General features: G+C 34.4%; 1 long non-coding RNA gene across 1 annotated transcript; it reads right to left on the reverse strand.

Moving 5' to 3' along the window:
* Positions 1–1488: 1488 nt before the first annotated feature.
* Positions 1489–17571, reverse strand: LOC136036599 (uncharacterized). Its single transcript, XR_010619749.1, has 3 exons — positions 17505–17571; positions 5463–5628; positions 1489–1909 (listed from the first exon to the last, which is right to left on the reverse strand). It is a non-coding gene; the product is annotated as an uncharacterized LOC136036599 (long non-coding RNA).
* Positions 17572–19677: the final 2106 nt, after the last annotated feature.

Consider the following 19677-nt stretch of genomic DNA (forward strand, 5'->3'; position numbering starts at 1 on the left):
AGGACATCTGGATCGATGCGGTCACCCCTGGGAAAAACAAAACAAAAAAATAGATAAACAAATAAACACACTTCCGTGATCTTTCTTCTGGCAAAAATTACAAAATTCCACATTTTTGAAAATAGGAGCTTCAAACTTCTACATCAGGTTTACGGAACAATACGGAACAATATACGGATGAACATAAATATTTATTTTTCTAATAGAGTAAACCAGTACATTTCGCTTCAAAGTTATCATTGGAGTGTTTAACAAAAACTGTTTGATATAACTTTTCTTTTTTTTGTCGAATGTAATTATACTGTCTATACTTGTAAAAATGTGTCTAGCTAATACGTTATATTGGCTTTGTTGTCTTGTGTTATTAATAATAAAACTAGATATGAGTTATGAATAAAACTTTTAAGTGAATACTTTAAGCTTTTCAAGCCAATTTCTTGAATTTTGAATTACGAGCTTGACGGTAAAATCATGTAAAAACCATATAACGTTCATAAAACTTAGTTTTGTGTCGACAAAGTTGACTTTGATGTGGCTCAGACATTAAATGTCGTAATATTGCCTATGTTCCTCTCCTAACGAATAGCTCGTAGCTGTTCTTAACTTACATTTTGTCGTCTTTCCTTACTTGTTTCCATTTACAATTGTTACCTGCAAGCGAATACCCCACCCCTCCACCTTTTGTTCTAGTATGAATATGAAAAATATCTTTTATGTTGTCAAAGACAACCTTTGGCACATCTATTCCCGCATTGTGTCTCTCTTGTTTCAACCCATGTAGGGTTGATTCAACCCTGTTAATTGAGTCAACTTTGACGAAGCAAAAACTGAAAAAAAAACAAGTTACGGGTGGCAGAACGCATGGGAAACATACAATTTGGTTTATTTTATTTCAGTACGCAAAACCCAATAATAATTGTGTCAAATATTGAAGCCACTGTTATTGGACTTTTTAAATACTCTAAACAAATTGGACAGCACAAAATTTTAACCAGATGGATTTGGAGAAAAGAGGGTACGAGAGGGAGCTAATTGCCCTCCAGTTTTTTTTTATTCTTAGAAAGGTAACTAGGAGCTTCAATTTCCAATCAAATGAAGCCCTTCCGAAGAATCTAAAGCTCTTTCTATACAAAGTGCCTTGGTGAAAACAAAAGATACATAAAGCCCACTTAGCCCCTTTTAGCGGATCTCTTCTACCCCTCCCATTGCAAAGCTACACAACTTAAAATTTTTCAAATTAGTAGCTTTTCCACCACTGAAGAGAAAAATCTAGCCCTTGAAAAAATTTAATATTGCTTAAACCAACTAGACAAGAGACCAAATATACCCACAGTAAACCGAAATTTCATTTGAAATTCCTGAGGGCTAAGTGCTCATTCAATCTAGATCAGCCTCTGAATGTTAACCTATAGAAATCTATATTCAAAATATAAAAACTAAATTAAAACGACAAATAAAGTACAATCAATTTATTTTTGCAGCAAAAAAAAAACTGCAGTGTTTTGTTTGTGAGTTTCTTCTCCTTTTTGTGAAGCAAGCATCCTTATGTGTACTGGTTGGGGCGAGTCTGAGCCTCTTGACAAGTCGTGGAAAGCCGCCAGGAAGTAAACTGTCTCAGCCGAAAGGGAAAAATGGGAAAGGGAAAACATTTCAAACTAGCAAGGTATCTTAGAGTGTACATTAACAAATAATTTAGTATCATCGTTGAAAAACTGAAAAGAAACTGCCCCTCCCCCGTCGTTTTGAAAAATATGTTAAAATTAAACTAAATTTCTATTAAGCTGCCTTTAGATTATGCCCGGTAGTTGTGTTTAATTACTTATCTATAAACTCAACTTACTTGACATAACCTGAAATAAGGCGACATGGACTGAACTAATTGTGTTGACTGAATGTTACGTTGGAAACCCTGGAAATAAAAGTCACAATTAAAAAGGTAAGTTTAAATTTTAATTTGGTTCAACTTATTTAAGCAGGCCTATTTGCTTTTCTCAATGCGCTTTTCAATGTATTTGATGTATTATATTCTGATGAAACTCTGCTAAGCAAAGTAATAAGTTTTATGAACTTGAACTAACTGGAATAAGCTAAGGAGATCATATGCAGATTTATTTTTGAAAACTTATCTATAGCCAAATATTTTCTAAGCTAGGGGTCGGCAGCCCAAGACCCGTGGGCCACTGAGTGACCCATTTACTGATTTCAGGTGACCCCTGAAAACCGCCTCTTTCCATAAAAAGACAGAAAGTGTTGTACAAAAGTACAACAGTTTTTAATAGTTAAAAATTTAATAGTTATTTTAATAGTTAATTTAAAAAAAAAATAGTTAAAATTTAATAGTTAAATTTAATAGTTAAAAAAAAGCGACCTTTCTGTTTTTCGTAGTGCGCCTGAAATATTTCGTAATGCGTTGCCTCTAGTTTGTTGACGGTACGCCAGTTCAAGCAGTTTGATCAACTGATAAAGAATAAGGAACGTGAACGTTTGAAATCTAGATAAATTGGTGCTCAGTAAATTTGATCCAATTTGTTTTTGTGTTCAGTCATGGAACCAAGAAAGAACAGGCAAAAAGAGGAGAAACAAGAAAGGTTAGCTAAGCTTTTTTAAGCCAAAGCACCAAAATTCTAGTATGTTATAAGCTAAGTACTAGTGTTGTGTGTTAGCTAGGTTAGCCTTAGTTGCTAGTTGATTTTAAACTCCAAGTATTGCGCATTAATCAATATTGCAGGGAGTAGTGTTCTTTTTACTTGGTTAACATACCAACAGAGGGGTGAAAAATTCGGATAAGTATGCAGTTTTCTACATAAATTTGCTAGAATGATATTGAATACATCACTTGATCCTATTTTTTATGCTCTTTTTTTCTTCAATAATATTTTTTGGGGAAATTGCAGTTCGAGCCCCTAAAGGGGCTAAGAGAGTTCAAAATAGTGTATGGTAACCAAAAGTCTATAAAAATATTTGTAAAAAAAACTTTCTAGGGAGAAAAAATTGCCATTTCAGTAAACAGTTTCCGAGATAATTTGGCAACGCTGAGAATGAATACGTCACTTGATATGTTCCTTAACTGTATGTGAGTAGTGACACGGCTCACGAGTAGCCGAAATTTAAAACTACGAAATTTTTATATCAATAGACATAACAAAAGAATCAGCTAATTATGCTGATTCCAATTGAATAAGATTCATTAAACTCAGTGTTAACCATCAAATGCTACGAGCCTGAGAAAATTTTCTTGATTTTAGAAAATGGGGGGGGAATACCCCCTAAAAGTCAAAGTCAAAATTCATGAATATTAAACAAATAATGTAGGAACATCTAGGAAAAACCTAATTTAGGATTTTGTGGTGTTGGAAAGAAAAATAGCCCTGGTGATAGACTGTTGTAATTTTAGAGGCACGCTTTTCTTTTTTATTGTTCTTAAGATTACTGTCCCACTTTAAAATTTTCTTCTTTAATTAAACTGAGTGTTGTAACAGTCCAATCGAAAGTCTATCCTTCTATCTATATTGAAATTAACAGAATCAGACATTCAATATAAAATGTTTTTATTTTTAGAATTAACAGTAAGAAGTTGATACGTTAAAGAACCTAGGAACCGAGGGAGGAAAAATAAACAGATTTCTTATGAAATTACCTAGTTGGATTTTGTATATATATAAAATCTTTATCTTAAATCTAATATACCTAATCTAGCATATTCAAATCTAATACATTTGAGATTCCAGGGTGCAAGAAATGGTTTAATAAATAAGGGTATTTATTTAATGTAAGGAATAAATGAAATAATTAAGGAAAAATTAATTAGGAATTAGAAATGGATTAAGAATAAAGTATTAAGCTAAAGTTAGGAGTAAATGAAGATAAAGAAATGATCTTAGGTGGCAAGAAAACTATCAAAATGGATGGCTTCATTTACCAAGAAAGCATTTTTAGTAGGAAAATTGGATCTAGTGACAAGGGAAAGTAGAATACCTCAGGCGTGGGGGTGTATATGATTGAAAAAAGTTTGGAAGATAACGCATATAGCAAAAAGAACTAACAGTAGGATGTTAAAAGACAGGGCGAAGACGGAGAGTAAGTATGGCTGTGGAACATGAGCTCTTCAAGAGGTTGAAGAAGATGTGCTACCGTGTGTGTTTTCGATAAGAATTGTCAAGCGATAATTTCAAATACATGTTTGTTTAACGTATACAAAAAATATAAGCTAAATGGAAAATGCGACTGAATCCCACTCTTTAGTCTATCCAAAACAAAATGTTAAGATAATCATATCGCGCTTTATAGATGAGATAATTAGTTACAAAAATTGCATCATTGTAAATACAACAACGGCCAAACGAAAAGCAGGACGTGCTTGGATGAGGCTAGGGAATGCCATTAGAAAAGATCTAAAGGAGTTTGCATAAGAGGAAAAGCAGGATAATCATTTAATAAGAGTAAATTCTTTGAAAAAGTGGGGGGGGGGATGAGTGTTGGCTTTGTGCAGCAATGAACTATCCGTAGTTGTAGAAGTAGCAGATAACGATTTTGGGAAAATGCTAGGAAATACTTATCTTAATATATTTTGTGTCCATATATCTAGTTGCCACAATTTTACGACGTTGAAATACCACCCTGAATCTTGTGAAAATAGATTTTGTGATGCAGGTTATTCATAACAACTTTAAAAGTGATATATTAATGAACACCTTTTTGACATAAATGTCGGAAGGTGTTCATTACTGGAATACGTTACTGGAGATAAATCCGGATATTATATTCTATTGTACACAACTTTCCAAACCCCAACCAGGCGTTTTTCCTCTATTGAATTTTTTTTCCTTTGTTTTTCAGTTTTTATGTCCACCAACAGCAGTTATTGGATCTATAACCGATTTACTCTTCGCGCATTGCTGAAATCTTAAAAGAAAGAATATTCATGGAAAACCTCCCCAGGGAAGATTTCACCAGCAAAAACAACGATAGGATAAATTGGAATTCAAAAAGTCCGTTTTGAAATTGATTTATCTTTAAGCTATTCCGTCCTGAGATAAGTACATTTCCAGGCTATGCTATATACAAGATATCCCCCCCCCCCCAAAAAAAAATTACTAAAATGGAAAATTAAGTCTTTTATCTTGTTTATGAAGATTTGTACACACAAAAAAAAAAATTTAAAAAAATTCATAGGCACTTGACAAAGAGAATGGAAACCTGATAAGAGGTTCGTCAGAAAAAAAAATAGGCAAAAAAAAAAAAACATTCCCAGCAACATTATAAAGTCAAGCCACAAAGACATTTTATAAATTAAAGCTGTCCGTCTTAAATATTTCTAATTCTGCTGCGAGGTGCTGCACTGCTTCCCATTCCCATAAGCAGTTCCAGAGGCACTGCTTCCCATTAAATACACAACGAAGAAAAATTCTATTAACGGCTTCTGCCATTCTTTGTCACTATAAATAACGAAAACAAAAGTTTACCAAGGGCTAATAAGGACATGCTTAATACTCCTCCCTTCATCAAAACGGGCTCCACTTGCTTCTGTTGCTGAGCCACTCTTGTTGCTGAGCCCGCAAGATTAATAAGGGATAGCTTGGAAAAAGATTTATCTGTAATTGTTTCTGTTTCCTTTCGTTCGAAGAAGACCTTAAAAAGCAGAAAAAAAAAATCTATGAGCTAATTTCATTTTAGAGATGTGTATGTTAAGCTTTACATGAACGTAAACTTTTAACAATAAATTCTCTTAAGTCTAAGAGTGAAACCAAATATTTTGTGATTTGAAAACCTAAATAATTTAATTCACCCTTTCAGTCACCCTTTTTTTTTTATTATCGGTAGCTGGGTCCCATTTTCTGTCTCTTCTCCCTTCTTCTTTTCTTCAAGCTTAAGAACTTCGGAAGGCTAGTTTTTTCCATCTCGACGGAAGTCCTTGCCAAATTATTTACTTTGTTTCATTATTAATATATTCATTTATTCATTATTTTCATTATTCATTTTTTCATTATGCATTATTAATATACTCAAAAACTATCTTCATTGTTGTTTTGCCGGTTTTTTCGGTTCGTTATAGTCGGCTGTATACAAACTGAGATCAGCAAACAGAGAGTACAAACAGTGGATCTTGATGGATGTGGGGAGTTGAGTATGCCTGAGACATCAAAAAAGTACAGAATTATGCCCAAATTGAATATATCACTTGATGCTGTTGGTTATGCTCTTTTTTCTTCAGTAATCATTTTTGAGGAAATCACGGTTCGAATTCTTAAAGGGGCTAAGAGAGTTCAAAATAGCGCAGGGCAACCAAAAGTCTAAAAAAATGTTTCGAAAAAAACTCTACGTCCTCTTTACAACCTCCTAAGAAGTTTCCATTTCCTTTAAATCTTTATTTATGACATCCTTCCGAACCACACAAGGACTACGTGCTTTCCATGTAGCCCCAGACGGTTGGCCAAAAAGGACAATCTTTGGCAATATGCCATGTTTCTAAAAAAACTGTCGCGGGAGAAAAAAATTGCCATTTCAGTAAATTCACAGTTTCCGAGACAATTTAGCATGACTGAAAATGAACATATCACTTGATATCTTCCGTAACTGTATGTGAGGAGCGACACAGCTCACTAGTAGCCAAAACCGTAAATTATGAAATTTTGATATCAATAGACATAGCAAAAGAATCAACTTATTATGCTGATTCCAAATATATAAGATTCATTAAACTCAGTGCAACCCATCAAATGCTACGAGTCTGAAAAAATTTTCTTGATTTTTAAAAATGGGAGGGGATACTCCGTAAAAGTCAAAGAATCTTAGTGAAAATCTCACCACCCGATTCAGTGTATCAGAAAACCCAATTGTAGAGGTTTCAAGTTCCTATCTGCAAAAACTGGGCATTTAGCAATTTTTCCAAGAAAACTGATCACTGACGTGTGTTTATTTTTCTTTTTTTTTTCCAAGGGATGAACGTATCGAGCCCATGGTTCTATAACATCGGGAAACGTATCATTTGAGTTGGAATTGAAAGTCCTAGCGCCCTTTTCATACAGCCCCTTCCATATACAGAGTAATTTCTGTTCTTCTTAAGTTTTAATGTCACTCCTTACTTTCAGTTAAAAAAAACTTATTTTTTAATTTAATTCTGTGAAGGCAAGAAGGCATGGGAGTTGAAAAAAAGAGTCAAACTTTAGCATAAAGGTCGAGGCATTGAGGAGTGGACGGTTTAATTTCATATACGGTTTAATCTCTGTTATTTTTTAGTTTTCACGTCGCTCCTTACTTTCTATGAATATTTTTTATTTAATCATCTATGAATCAGTTTTGGCAATTCCCGAACGGATTTCATCCCATAATTCTAGAAATTATATGCTGTTACGCATATGCGCATAAACTATTATAAAGGAGGGGTACACTATTATATTTTTGTAGGCAGGGTTGCAGGTGCCTCCAAAAGTGCATTTTAATGTCAAATACTTTAACTCTTATTGATCCCCGACTCGCAAAATGAGTTTTAGGGAAAGGGGGAGGTGAGGTAGAACTGATATCTGATCTCTGAACGCTTGAGATTCTCTGTGTGGATACGTTAGTCAGAAAATAGACACACACTCAGTGTGCTATATAGCCTCCCCCATTACAATGATTTTTTTTTTCTTAATGCTTAGATATTCATATTATCGAATAGCATTTGCATCATCATCACTGCGACTTCGGTTTCTGAAACTAAAAAAATAATAATCTGCAAAAAATCTTCAATTCTATACTTCTGTATGATTTTAATGATTCAACTGGTAGGATATATAATTCATAGAAGAAAATAATATTACATTATTAACGTTAGTATCATCAATATTGTAAAATTATTCTGATTGATTAATGTTTTATGAAAGAGTTCAGTTGCTGCTTTGAATGTATTTAGAGCGCTAGCATGTTACCTACTGATAGAATATCGGTGAAACATGAGTTTTTCAACAAAATAAAGTCATTTTCATTGGACTCAAAACCTTTTTTCTTTCAGAATATAATAATTGCTTTGCTCACAAATTCAATTTTAAACTCATTATCAAACAGTTCGTGGTAACGAACTGTAGTAAGGAGCGATCCGGCTCAATAGTGACCAAAACTCTAAAAAATTGAATTTTGATATCAATAGCTACATCAAAAGAATCGCATTTTAATGCTGATTTTAAATATATAAGTTTCATCAAGTTTAGTCTTACCCATCAAAAGTTACGAGCCTGAGAAAATTTACCTTATTTAGGAAAATAGGGGGAAACACCCCCTAAAAGGATCTTAACAAATCGTAGGATCAGAGAACCCTACTGTCGAAGTTTCAAGCTCCTATCTACAAAAATGTGGAATTTTGTATTTTTTGCCAGAAGACAAATCACGGGTGCGTGTTTATTTGTTTGTTTGTTTGTTTTTTGTTTTTTTTTCCCAAGGGGTCATCGTATCGACCAAGTGGTCCTAGAATGTCGCAAGAGGGCTAATTCTAACGGAAATGAAAAGTTCTAGTGCCCTTTTTAAATGACCAAAAAAATTGGAGGGCATCTAGGCCCCCTCCCACGCTAATTTTTTTCCCAAAGTCAACGGATCAAAATTTTGAGATAGCCATTTTGTTCAACATAGTCGAAAACCATAATAACTATGTCTTTGGGGATGAATTACTCCCCCACAGTCCCTGGGGGAGGGGCTGCAAGTTACAAACTTCAACCAGTGTTTAAATATAATAATGGTTATTGGGAAGTGTACAGACGTTTTCAGGGGGATTTTTTTGGTTTTGGGGGTAGGGTTGAGGGGAGGGGGCTATGTGGGAGGATCTTTTCTTGGAGAAATATGTCATGGGGGAAGAAAAATTCAATGAAAAGGGCGCAGGGCGCAGGACGAATCTGGTCACGTTAGAAAAAAACGTCAAATTCAGAGCTTAATATACAATGCTGGGTGTTCGGGGCCTCTCTATTATGGAGTATAATTTGAAAATAACACAACTATACGAGCGATAAAACATATATACCACAACCATAACTCAACTAACGAAAGAACTGCTAAGAGATAACACAACTATAAAGCGAAAACAGGTGAAAACTAACGGGAAAATAAACGAACTAAGAGGTGGAAGGGGCCCAGAGAAAACATATAATCCTTTTCCAATTTTGAGCCTAACTTCCGCAAAGGGGTAATAATGTCAGAAGCCCCGAAATACCGAATTATTTTCTTTTCGAACAGTTCGTGGTAACGAACTATAGTAAGGAGCGACCCGGCTCAATAGAAAACGAAACTCTAAAAAACGGAATTTTGATGCTAAAAGATACATCAAAAGAATCGAATTTTAATGCTGATTCTAGATATATAAGTTTCGTCAAATTTAATCTTTGTCATCAAAAGTTACGAGTCTGAGAAAATTTGCCTTATTTTGGAAAATAGGGGGAAACACCCCCTAAAGGTCATAGAATCTTAACGAAAATCACACCATCGTGTTCAGCGTATAAGAGAACCCTATAGCAAAAATTTCAAGCTCCCTATCTACAAAAATGTGGAATTTCGTATTTTTTGCCAGAAGACAGATCACGGGTGCGTGTTTATTATTTCGTTTTTTTTTCCCCAGGGGTCATCGTATCGACCAAGTGATCCTAGAATCTCGCAATTCTACGGAATTGCAAAAAAAATTGTTAGAAAAATGAAAAGTTCTAGTGCCCTTTTTAAGTGACCAAAAAATTGGAGGGCACCTAGGCCCCCTCCCACGCTAATTTTTTCCAAAGTCAACGGATCCAAATTTTGAGATAGTCATTTGTATCCGCATAGTCGAAAACCATATTAACTATGTCTTTGGAATGACTCATTCCCCCACAGTCCCTGGGGGAGGGGCTGCAAGTTACAAACTTTGTCCAGTGTTTACATACACTAATGGTGATTGGGAAGTGTACGGACGTTTTCAGGGGGATATTTTTGGTTTGGGGCGGGGTTGAGGGGAGGAGGCTACGTGGGAGGATCTTCTCTTGGAGGAACATGTCATGGGGGAAGAGATATTCAATGAAAAGGGCGCGGGATTTTCTAGCATTACTATAAAAAAAACAATGAAAATATAAACACGAAAAAGTTTTTCAACTGAAAGTAAAGAGTAGCTTTAAAACTTAAAACTAACAGAGATTATTACGCATATGAGGGGGTTCAAAGAATACTTTGGCATAAAGAGCGAGGTATTTAGGAGGAGATAAATACCTTGCTCTTTATGCTAAGTGTTTTTAGTAATTTCAAGTATTTATTCCACGGCCTTTCTGATTCAGGGGTCATTCTTAAAGAATTGGGACAAAACTTAAGATTTAGTGTAAAAGGCGAGGTATTAACGAGGGGACAAACCCCGTCATATACATAATAAAAAATATAAGAGCATAAAAGTTTGTTACGTAAGTTAATTCTTAAGTTACGTATATTTTTTACTAATAAAAACTTTCATTAAAAATTAAAAGTTCTAGTTGCCTTTTTAAGTAACCGAAAAATTGGAGGGCAACTAGGCCTCCTTCCCCACCCCTTATTTCTCAAAATCGTCTGATCAAAACTAAGAGTAAGCCGTTTAATCAGAAAAAAATTAATATGCAAATTTCATTTTACTAATTAATGTGCGGAGGGCCAAAATCAAAAATGCATTAATTCAAAAACGTTCAGAAATTAAATAAAAAAAACTAGTTTTTTAAACTGAAAGTAAGGAGCGATAGTAAAACTTAAAACGGACAGAAATTACTCCGTATATGAAATGGGTTGTCCCCTCCGCAATCCCTCGCTCTTTACGCTAAAGTTTTTAATTGTTTTAAAATGTAGAATTGTGGCAAAGAATCAAACTTTAGTGTAAAGAGCAAGGGATTGCGGAGGGGACAACCCATTTCATATACGGAGTATATGAAGTGATATACGAAGTGATAAGAACTTCGGTAAATTTATGACAGTTCGTATTATTGACTTAACAATAAAGTGAACTTACCATTCGATGTCTTTTTTATGCTCTTTACAAATCTAATAATCGCTTCTATGGCAAATTCAAGTTTAAGCACTTTTTGACCTAACTTAACTTAAACTAACTTAAGCTAACCTTATTAAAAATAATTTTGGAACTGAAAAAATGTAGTATTATTTGTCGAAAACGACTAATAATTCATACTTTAATTGAAAATTCGTCATTTTCAAGAGCTCAGCAAGTCCTTAAATTTGAATTTGCCATAAAAGCGATTATTACATTTGTAAAGAGTATAAAAAATGCGCTTTATTGGTAAGTCAATAATATGAACTGTCATAAATTTACCAGAACTTCATAGGCAGAAGTAAAAATGACTTTACAAAAAAGTGAGAGAACTCTCATAAATCAATAACAAAACTTACCTTATGGGATGCTTGCTTCACAAAAGTTAAAATCAAACTGGCTGAACCCTACAATTGTGCAGAACAAGGAGAAAATTTGTCCATTCAATCGGACGTAGCATATGATTCAGCTCAAATTTATTACGAAATCAAAGTAGGCAGGGAACTCTACTGAATCAAGTGTTTATCGTCTACATTTTCATTTTACATTCGCACATTTTGTTATAAAGTAAAGATAATTTGAAAACTCAATGTCGATAGAAACTTTCATCGACATTGAAATCAAAAGAAAGAAGAGCATTATTGTCAATTTGACCATTAGACACTTTAAATATAATAAAAAAAAAGGTTTTTTCAACTGAAAGTAAGGAGGGACATTATAACTTAAAACGAACAGTGATCATTCAGTATATGACAGGGGCTGTTACCTCCTTTACACTAAAGTTTTTTATTGTTTTAAAAAGTAGAGTTGTGAGAAAGAGTCAAAATTTAGCCTAAAGAGCGAGGCGTTGAGGAGGGAACATCCCCTTTCATATACGGATAATTACTGTTCGTTTTGAGTTTTAATGTCGCTCCCTACTTCCGGTTGAAATAACTTTTTTTATTTGATTCCTAAACGTTTTTGAATTAATGCATGTTTTGATTTTGGCTCACCATACATAAATAGTTAAAATTAAATTTGGATGTTATTTTTTTTTTTTGCTAAGTGGCTTACTCATATTTTTGATCGTATTATTTTGAGAAAAAAGGGGTGGGGAGGAACCCTAGGTACCCTCCAATTTTTCGGTTACTTAAAAAGGCGACTTGAACTTTTAATTTTTTTACGAACGTTTTTATTAGTGATAAATATACGTAACTTACGAATTAACTTATGTAACGAACTTCTATTTTCATACGTATTACGTATGTGAGGGGGTTCGCCCCCTCGTCAATACCTCGCTATTTACACTAAAGCTTGAATTTTGTCCCGATTCCTTAAGAATGACCCCTGAATCACAAAGGCCGTAGGATAAATAGTTGATTTTACTAAAAAAACTACTTAAGCGTAAAGAGTGAGTTCGATTTAAGTTTTAATGCTGCTCCTTACTTTCAGTTGAAAAAACTTCTTTTATTTATTTTCACATTGCCTTTTTTAAATAATGGTAGAAAATCGTGAGCCCCTTCATGGAAATTCTCTTCTCCCATGATAAATCAGTCCATGGAAAGATCCTATCTCGTAAGACCTCTCCCCCCCCCCCCGACCAGAAAAATCTCCCTGAAAACGTCTTTACACTTTACAATAACCATTACTACATGTAAAAATTTGACAAAGTTTTGAAATTGCAACCCCTCCCCCGGGGCTGTGGGTGATTAAGTCGTCCTCAAAGATATATTTATTAAGTTTTTCGACTACACTGAACAAAAAGGCTATCTCTAAACTTTGATCCGGTGAATTTGGGAAAAAAGAGCGCGGTTGGGGGCTTATGTGACCTCCAGTTTTTGGTCAATTAGAAAGGCCACTGAAACTTTTTATTTTTTTAAAAATGAGAGGGGATACTCCGTAAAAGTAAAGAATCTTAGTGAAAATCTCACCACCAGATTCAGTGTACCAGAAAACCCAATTGTAGAGGTTTCAAGTTCCTATCTGCAAAAACTGGGCATTTAGCAATTTTTCCAAGAAAACTGATCACTGATGTGTGTTTATTTTTCTTTCTTTTTTTCCAAGGGGTGATCGTATCGAGCCCATGGTTCTATAACATCGGGAAACGTATCATTTGAGTTGTAATTGAAAGTCCTAGCGCCCTTTTTATAAAGCCCCTTCCATATACAGAGTAATTTCTGTTCGTCTTAAGTTTTAATGTCACTCCTTACTTTCAGTTAAAAAGAAAATTATTTTTTAATTTAATTCTGTGAAGGCAAGAAGGCATGGGAGTTGAAAAAAAGAGTCAAACTTTAGCATAAAGGTCGAGGCATTGAGGAGTGGACGGTTTAATTTCATATACGGTTTAATCTCTGTTATTTTTTAGTTTTCATGTCGCTCCTTACTTTCTATGAATATTTTTTTATTTAATCATCTATGAATCAGTTTTGGCAATTCCTGAACGGATTTCTTCCCATAATTCTAGAAATTATATGCTGTTACGCATATGCGCATAAACTATTATAAAGGAGGGGTACACTATTATATTTTTGTAGGCAGGGTTGCAGGTGCCTCCAAAAGTGCATTTTAATGTCAAATACTTTAACTCTTATTGATCCCCGACTCGCAAAATGAGTTTTAGGGAAAGGGGGAGGTGAGGTAGAACTGATATCTGATCTCTGAACGCTTGAGATTCTCTGTGTGGATACGTTAGTCAGAAAATAGACACGCACTCAGTGTGGTGCTATGTAGACTCTCCCGTTAAAATGAATTTTTTTTTTCTTAATGCTTAGATATTCATATTATCGAATAGCATTTGCATCATCATCACTGCGACTTCAGTTACTGAAACTAAAAAAATAATAATCTGCAAAAAATCTTCAATTCTATACTTCTGTATGATTTTAATGATTCAACTGGTAGGATATATAATTCATAGAAGAAAATAATATTAAATTATTAACGTTAGTATCATCAATATTGTAAAATTATTCTGATTGATTAATGTTAATGAAAGAGTTCAGTTGCTGCTATGAATGTATTTAGAGCGCTAGCATGTTACCTACTGATAGAATATCGGTGAAACATGAGTTTTTCAACAAAATAAAGTCATTTTCATTGGACTCAAAACCTTTTTTCTTTCAGAATATAATAATTACTTTGCTCACAAATTCAATTTTAAACTCATTATCAAACAGTTCGTGGTAACGAACTGTAGTAAGGAGCGATCCGGCTCAATAGTGACCAAAACTCTAAAAAATTGAATTTTGATATCAATAGCTACATCAAAAGAATCGCATTTTAATGCTGATTTTAAATATATAAGTTTCATCAAGTTTAGTCTTACCCATCAAAAGTTACGAGCCTGAGAAAATTTACCTTATTTAGGAAAATAGGGGGAAACACCCCCTAAAAGTCGTAGGATCTTAACAAAAATGACACCATCAGATTCAGCGTATCAGAGAACCCTACTGTCGAATTTTCAAGCTCCTATCTACAAAAATGTGGAATTTTGTATTTTTTGCCAGAAGACAAATCACGGGTGCGTGTTTATTTGTTTTTTTGTTTGTTTTTTGTTTTTTTTTCCCCAGGGGTCATCGTATCGACCAAGTGGTCCTAGAATGTCGCAAGAGGGCTCATTCTAACGGAAATGAAAAGTTCTAGTGCCCTTTTTAAGTGACCAAAAAAATTGGAGGGCATCTAGGCCCCCTCCCACGCTAATTTTTTTCCCAAAGTCAACGGATCAAAATTTTGAGATAGCCATTTTGTTCAACATAGTCGAAAACCATAATAACTATGTCTTTGGGGATGACTTACTCCCCCACAGTCCCTGGGGGAGGGGCTGCAAGTTACAAACTTCAACCAGTGTTTACATATAATAATGGTTATTGGGAAGTGTACAGACGTTTTCAGGGGGATTTTTTTGGTTTTGGGGGTAGGGTTGAGGGGAGGGGGCTATGTGGGAGGATCTTTCCTTGGAGAAATATGTCATGGGGGAAGAAAAATTCAATGAAAAGGGCGCAGGGCGCAGGACGAATCTGGTCACGTTAGAAAAAAACGTCAAATTCAGAGCTTAATATACAATGCTGGGTGTTCGGGGCCTCTCTATTATGGAGTATAATTTGAAAATAACACAACTATACGAGAGATAAAACATATATACCACAACCATAACTCAACTAACGAAAGAACTGCTAAGAGATAACACAACTATAAAGCGAAAACAGGTGAAAACTAACGGGAAAATAAACGAACTAAGAGGTGGAAGGGGCCCAGAGTAAAAATATAATCCTTTTCCAATTTTGAGCCTAACTTCCGCAAAGGGGTAATAATGTCAGAAGCCCCGAAATACCGAATTATTTTCTTTTCGAACAGTTCGTGGTAACGAACTATAGTAAGGAGCGACCCGGCTCAATAGAAAACGAAACTCTAAAAAACGGAATTTTGATGCTAAAAGATACATCAAAAGAATCGAATTTTAATGCTGATTCTAGATATATAAGTTTCGTCAAATTTAATCTTTGTCATCAAAAGTTACGAGTCTGAGAAAATTTGCCTTATTTTGGAAAATAGGGGGAAACACCCCCTAAAGGTCATAGAATCTTAACGAAAATCACACCATCGTGTTCAGCGTATAAGAGAACCCAATAGAAAAAATTTCAAGCTCCCTATCTACAAAAATGTGGAATTTCGTATTTTTTGCCAGAAGACAGATCACGGGTGCGTGTTTATTATTTCGTTTTTTTTTCCCCAGGGGTCATCGTATCGACCAAGTGATCCTAGAATCTCGCAAGAGGGCTCAAAAAAAATTCTAGAAAAATGAAAAGTTCTAGTGCCCTTTTTAAGTGACCAAAAAATTGGAGGGCACCTAGGCCCCCTCCCACGCTAATTTTTTCCAAAGTCAACGGATCCAAATTTTGAGATAGCCATTTTGTTCCGCATAGTCGAAAACCATATTAACTATGTCTTTGGAATGACTCATTCCCCCACAGTCCCTGGGGGAGGGGCTGCAAGTTACAAACTTTGTCCAGTGTTTACATACACTAATGGTGATTGGGAAGTGTACGGACGTTTTCAGGGGGATATTTTTGGTTTGGGGCGGGGTTGAGGGGAGGAGGCTATGTGGGAGGATCTTCTCTTGGAGGAACATGTCATGGGGGAAGAGATATTCAATGAAAAGGGCGCGGGATTTTCTAGCATTACTATAAAAAAAACAATGAAAATATAAACACGAAAAAGTTTTTCAACTGAAAGTAAAGAGTAGCATTAAAACTTAAAACTAACAGAGATTATTACGCATATGAGGGGGTTCAAAGAATACTTTGGCATAAAGAGCGAGGTATTTAGGAGGAGATAAATACCTTGCTCTTTATGCTAAGTGTTTTTAGTAATTTCAAGTATTTATTCCACGGCCTTTCTGATTCAGGGGTCATTCTTAAAGAATTGGGACAAAACTTAAGATTTAGTGTAAAAGGCGAGGTATTAACGAGGGGACAAACCCCGTCATATACATAATAAAAAATATAAGAGCATAAAAGTTTGTTACGTAAGTTAATTCTTAAGTTACGTATATTTTTTACTAATAAAAACTTTCATTAAAAATTAAAAGTTCTAGTTGCCTTTTTAAGTAACCGAAAAATTGGAGGGCAACTAGGCCTCCTTCCCCACCCCTTATTTCTCAAAATCGTCTGATCAAAACTAAGAGTAAGCCGTTTAATCAGAAAAAAAGTTAATATGCAAATTTCATTTTACTAATTAATGTGCGGAGGGCCAAAATCAAAAATGCATTAATTCAAAAACGTTCAGAAATTAAATTAAAAAAACTAGTTTTTTAAACTGAAAGTAAGGAGCGATAGTAAAACTTAAAACGGACAGAAATTACTCCGTATATGAAATGGGTTGTCCCCTCCGCAATCCCTCGCTCTTTACGCTAAAGTTTTTAATTGTTTTAAAAAGTAGAATTGTGGCAAAGAATCAAACTTTAGTGTAAAGAGCAAGGGATTGCGGAGGGGACAACCCATTTCATATACGGAGTATATGAAGTGATATACGAAGTGATAAGAACTTCGGTAAATTTATGACAGTTCGTATTATTGACTTAACAATAAAGTGAACTTACCATTCGATGTCTTTTTTATGCTCTTTACAAATCTAATAATTGCTTCTATGGCAAATTCAAGTTTAAGCACTTTTTGACCCAACTTAACCTAATCTTACTTAAGCTAACCTTATTATAAATAATTTTGGAACAGAAAAAATGTAGTATTTTTGTCGAAAACGACAGAAAAAACAGCAGTGGGAAAACGTAGCATTATTTTGTCGGAAAACGGCTAATAATTCATACTTTAATTGAAAATTCGTCATTATCAAGAGCTCAGCAAGTCCTTAAATTTGAATTTGCCATAAAAGCGATTATTACATTTGTAAAGAGTATAAAAAATGCGCTTTATTGGTAAGTCAATAATATGAACTGTCATAAATTTACCAGAACTTCATAGGCAGAAGTAAAAATGACTTTACAAAAAAGTGAGAGAACTCTCATAAATCAATAACAAAAACTTACCTGATGGGATGCTTGCTTCACAAAAGTTAAAATCAAACTGGCTGAACCCTACAATTGTGCAGAACAAGGAGAAAATTTGTCCATTCAATCGGACCTAGTATATGATTCAGCTCAAGTTTATTACGAAATCAAAGTAGGCAGGGAACTCTACTGAATCAAGTGTTTATCGTCTACATTTTCATTTTACATTCGCACATTTTGTTATAAAGTAAAGATAATTTTAAAACTCAATGTCGATAGAAACTTTCATCGACATTGAAATCAAAAGAAAGAAGAGCATTATTGTCAATTTGACCATTAGACACTTTAAATATAATAAAAAAAAGGTTTTTTCAAGTGAAAGTAAGGAGCGACATTATAACTTAAAACGAACAGTGATCATTCAGTATATGACAGGGGCTGTTAACTCCTTTACACTAAAGTTTTTTATTGTTTTAAAAAGTAGAGTTGTGAGAAAGAGTCAAAATTTAGCCTAAAGAGCGAGGCGTTGAGGAGGGAACATCCCCTTTCATATACGGAATAATTATTGTTCGTTTTGAGTTTTAATGTCGCTCCCTACTTCCGGTTGAAATAAAAAAATTTTATTTGATTCCTAAACGTTTTTGAATTAACGCATGTTTTGATTTTGGCTCACCATACATAAATAGTTAAAATTAAATTTGGATGTTATTTTTTTTTTTTGCTAAGTGGCTTTCTCATAGTTTTGATCGTATTATTTTGAGAAAAAAGGGGTGGGGAGGAACCCTAGTTACCCTCCAATTTTTCGGTTACTTAAAAAGGCGACTTGAACTTTTAATTTTTTTACGAACGTTTTTATTAGTGATAAATATACGTAACTTACGAATTAACTTATGTAACGAACTTCTATTTTCGTATATTTGTATTACGTATGTGAGGGGGTTCGCCCCCTCGTCAATACCTCGCTATTTACACTAAAGCTTGAATTTTGTCCCGATTCCTTAAGAATGACCCCTGAATCACAAAGGCCGTAGAATAAATAGTTGATTTTACTAAAAAAACTACTTAAGCGTAAAGAGTGAGTTCGATTTAAGTTTTAATGCTGCTCCTTACTTTCAGTTGAAAAAACTTATTTTATTTATTTTCACATTGTCTTTTTTAAATAATGGTAGAAAATCGTGAGCCCCTTCATGGAAATTCTCTTCTCCCATGATAAATCAGTCCATGGAAAGATCCTATCTCGTAAGACCTCTCCCCCCCCCCCCCCGACCAGAAAAAATCTCCCTGAAAACGTCTGTACACTTTCCAATAACCATTACTACATGTAAAAATTTGACAAAGTTTTGAAATTGCAGCCCCTCCCCCGGGGCTGTGGGTGATTAAGTCGTCCTCAAAGATATATTTATTAAGTTTTTCGACTACACTGAACAGAAAGGCTATCTCTAAACTTTGATCCGGTGAATTTGGGAAAAAAAGAGCGCGGTTGGGGGCTTATGTGCCCTCCAGTTTTTGGTCAATTAGAAAGGGCACTGAAACTTTTTATTTCCATTAGAATGAGCCCTCTCGAAACATTCTAGGACCATTGGGTCAATACGATCACCCCTGGGGGGAAAAACAAAACAAATAAGCAAACATCTGTGATATGTCTTCTGGCAAAAAAAAAATACAAAATTCCACGATTTTGTAGATAGGAGCTTGAAACTTCTACAGTATGGTTTTCTGGTACGCTAAATCTGATTATGTGATTTTCGTTAAGTTTATATGACTTCGGGGGCTGTTTTCCCAGGCTCGTAACTTTTGATGGGTAAGAATAAATTGATGAAACTTGTGTAATTAAAATCTGCATAAAAATTTGATTCTTTTGATTTATTGACATCAAAATTCGTTGTTTTTTTTAGAACTTCGGTTACCATTGAGCCGGGGCGTTCCTTACTGCAGTTTGTTACCACGAACTGTTTGATCAAAGTTTCGTGCTTAAAACTACTAATAAAAAAAAAGAAAAATAAAAAAGCACATCTTGATATGGGTGCATTTACTGCCAAAACAACATAATTCTTGTTTAATCTTCATAAAAATATAGAAATAATACAAGGGAAGGGTTGATGCAGAAGTCGATGTCTCATCTTGTTTTATTTCTGGAAATATCTTTGATCAATGCCTTTATTATGAAAATAAAAACTAAACCTAAAACGAACAGAATTTATTCTGTTTACCT

Source organism: Artemia franciscana, chromosome 15, assembly GCF_032884065.1.
Source record: "Artemia franciscana chromosome 15, ASM3288406v1, whole genome shotgun sequence".
NCBI lineage: Eukaryota > Metazoa > Arthropoda > Branchiopoda > Anostraca > Artemiidae > Artemia > Artemia franciscana.